This window comes from Coturnix japonica, unplaced genomic scaffold (genome assembly GCF_054131305.1).
Source record: "Coturnix japonica strain WE unplaced genomic scaffold, WE-NBRP24 Scf047, whole genome shotgun sequence".
Taxonomy (NCBI): domain Eukaryota; kingdom Metazoa; phylum Chordata; class Aves; order Galliformes; family Phasianidae; genus Coturnix; species Coturnix japonica.
Window position 1 is genome coordinate 429,663 of NW_028188950.1, and position 4,114 is coordinate 433,776.

The window sequence follows — 4,114 nt, forward strand, 5'->3', positions numbered from 1 at the left end:
GATATGTTGGAGACAGCAAAGGACAGAACAAACTTTAAGACCATAACACCTCCCTGAGGGAATGAAAAAGCTTAAGATATTTACTCTAGAAAGAGTCATTCATGTACTTCAAGGCTCTTTTTAGTCAGTAAAGATGCTGTTTGCCAAACACTGTCAGTGCTTTCAGTGTGATATACAGAAATATATAGGCAACAGGGGATATGGGCTGCATCACCGTGGAATGGATGGTAGAAATCTGATGGGCAGCTTATCTTTTCCATGCCAGTCTCTCACTTCCCACCCTCAAAAGAACAGGGAAAAAGTATATCGAAAAAAGCCTGTGAGTTAAGGACAAGAACACTCAGTAGTTACGACCATGTGAAAAGTAGACTCTACATAGAATGTAATAGCATTCATGTAATTTATTGTCAACTAGCAGATTGGAGCAGTGAGAACTAAAAGAAATTTCCATCTGGATGGAAATGAATGAAAAGTGGATAAATGGAAGCTATGGGTCACAGGATAGTGGAATCATAGTTTATCACCAGGTGGAAGAGGCCCACAAACATCATTGAGTCCAGCTTCTGGCTCCACACAGAACCACCGAAAATGAATATTTCTGATAGCTTTGTCCAAATGCTTATTGAACTTTGACAGCTTGGTACCATGACCACTGCCTGAGGAATCTGTTCTAGTGCCTGTTCAACCCCTGGAAAAGAACCTTTTCCTAACATCCAGTCTGTACCTCCCCGAGCTGTTCCATCAAATCCTGTATACTGTTCTTCCTCTCTGATAGATGGGGCAGCCTCAGTCCATGAGATCAAGCCAGGTATCAATATCAGAAACACTGATGAAGTGAACAGTGTGTCATGTAAATAGAGCTTTTCTTTTGTATTTAATGTTTCACTGTTAGAAGAGAAGCTGAAAAGATCAATATTATTTAATTACAAAGCAAGCAGAAACCACACTGTCTCTTAGTGAGTAATAAATGTAGACAAGCATTTAACTGCTATACATTTTATCCAAGTTCTGACCCTTCCAGGTATTATTCTTCATTTATGGCCCTGGAAGTAAATTATAGAATCATAGGATCAGTCACAGAACCACAGAATTGTAGAATCACAGAATGATACGGATTCGTAAAATGGCTTGGATGAAAAGGACCTCAAAGATCATCCAGTTCCAACCCACCCATGCTAATGAGCATCTAGTCCCAAACACTAGATCAGGTACAAGATCAGGTTACTTAGGTTCCCATTCAACCTGCTCTTGAACACCTCCAGGGATGGAACATCCACAATATCTCTGGGCAGCCTGTACCTGTACCTGTACCTCACCACCCTGTCAGTGAAAATTTGCACCAATATCTTATTTGAATGTACTCACTTATAGTTTTAAACCATTCCTCCTTGTCCCATCATTATCTACTTGTATAAAAAAGTTGATTTCCCTTCTGTACCTGTGTACGTGTGTATGTGTGGGGATACTCTGTTGGATCTCAACTCCAAGATGAGAACTTGGTTCTACTCAAAGTCCCCTCAAAGGGTCAGGGAGTACCAGTTCTTCCTTAGGGTACCTGCTTCATCTCTCCGCCCATCAGCATTTATTTTGAGTCACTTTAGGATATTTGAGACACTTTGACATGGACAACCTGTACAAGAGGTGACTGAGAAAAAACTTTCAGGAGCATTCATAGGAAAGAAATCAGAAAAACTTTGAACATTACAAATGACTCTAGAGAGCTATGTCTAGTTATGCAAGTCAAACCCAAAAGGGAAAAAAAAAAAAAATCAACATAGAAGGCATTTTATGCTGTGTCATACACCCAGAGTGGGATTCATTGCAACAGTAGGGTACTAGGGTATTCTTTTCATCAAACTCTTTAAAATAACTAAAAGTCTTGTGCACTTTACCTGGAGCTTGTTGGCGACCTAAAAAAAAAAAACAAACAAAAAAAACAAAACAAAAAAAACCACCAATGCCGTAGTGTGGAAAATGAATTCAATGTGCTGCATTTCTTGGAAAGGACATAAATGTTTGTAACCTTAAGAGTTATCTAATGATCTTGATAAGTCTTACAGCCCAATGTAGGGGAAGTACTGAATAATTGTGTTTCACAATTCCCTCTTCATCTGCATCAGCAGAAACCAAATTCAGGTTTACTGTTTCAGTTGTGAGTGACCACAGGCATAAAAAATAAGAAAAACTCAATTCTAAACTGGTAAAAAAAATAAATTATCATCCTTATTTGTGTCAACAAATACACTACAAAGTTGCCCAAAGGTATGCAGCTACCAAAGAGCAGATATGAATTAGAGTTCATGAAATTAAATTAAAAACTGGGCAAAAACATAAGCAGCATCAAACTTCTTTGCAAACAGTCACCTCTACTTCTGGAAATTTTCTTTGGATTGGCTTTCTCCTTTAGACAGGAGACTGACCAGACTCATTTCCTGAATGAGAAGTATAATTACACTTTGCCACGCCACTCAGCAGAGCAATGCCACTTTTCTTTTCATTGCCCAGTTGTGGCAGATAGATACACACTCTATATAGTTTCCCCATGTATTTCCATATGAGAAGTACAAAAGGAGGCTGTATCTCCTCCAGCCCTGGACAGTACATGAATTAAATGTATGTATACAAATGATTTTTCATCTCAGCTGACTGAAAGGTAATCATAGAATCATAGAATTACCCAGGTTGGAAAAGACCTTGAAGATCATCAAGTCCAACCACAGCATAACCAAAACCTTAACTCTAAAAACCCTACACTAAATCATATCCCTGAGTACCACATCCAAACGGCTCTTAAACACAACCAGGGATGGCGATTCAACCACCTCCCTGGGGGGCCTATTCCAGTACCTAACTACCCATTCTGTAATGAAGTTCTTCCTAATATCCAGTCTAAACTTGCCCTGGCACAACTTGAGGCCATTTCCCCTTATCCTGTCACTTGTCACTAGTGAGAAGGGACCTGCCCCATTCTCACTGTAAGAACATATCAGGTACTGGAAGAGGGCAATAAGGTCTCCCCTCAGCTTTCTTTTCCCCAGACTAAACAGCCCCAGCTTCCTTAGCCTCTGGTCATAGGGCTGATTCTCCAAGCCCTTCAACAGCCTTGTTGCCCTTCACTGGACCTGCTGCAGCATCTCCATGTCCTTTTTGTACTGAGGTGCCCAAAACTGAACACAGTACTTGAGGTGAGGCCTCACCAATGATGAGTACAGGGGCAGGATGACTTCCCTAGTCCTGCTTACCACACCATTTTTTATACAAGCCAGGATGTCATTGGCCTTCTTGGCCACCTGGGCACACTGCTGGCTCATATTCAGCCAACTGTCCATCAGCACACTAAGGTCCCTTTACATCTGGAAGCTTTCCAGCCACTCCTCCCCAAGCCTGTAGGATTGCCTGGGGTTGTTGTGACCAAAATGCAGGACCTGACACTTGGCCCTATAGAAACTCATGACGTTAACCTTGGCCCATTGATCAAGTCTATCCAGGTCCCTCTGTAGTGCCCTTCTTCCCTCAGGCAGATCAACACTCCCTCCAACCTTAGTGTCGTCTGCAAACTTACTGAGGGTGCACTCAATCCCCTCATCCAGATCATCAATGAAGATGTTCAACAGAAGCGGCCCAAGCACCAAGCCCTGGGGGATGCCACACTTGACCGGCTGCAAACTGGATTCCACTCAATTGACCACAACTCTCTGGGCCCGGCCATCAAAACAGCTCTTCACCCAGCAGAGCGTGCGCCCACCCAAACAATGGCAGCCAGCTGCTCTACCAGAATGATATGGGGGACAGTGTCAAAGGCCTTACTGAAGTCCAGGAAGACCACATCAAAAAAGTAAGTTGGTCCAAAAGATCGAAAAGGATCTGTTTTCCAGAATGGTGGCTTTTTCACGTTACCCTTGTGTTTCAAGTCCTACATCCAGGTACTCATGCTGTTTGAAAGCACCATCTTAGAGGCAGCCTTGATTTCTCCAACCCCGAGCTTTGTGCCACGAGAGCTCTCCTGCTTCTCCCTGTGATGGGAGACTGAATGGAAGGCCATGCAGAAGTCTGGGTAAGTGAAATCACTTCCTGGGAAAAACACGGAATGGGACTGGGGGACGTCCCGGCAGTG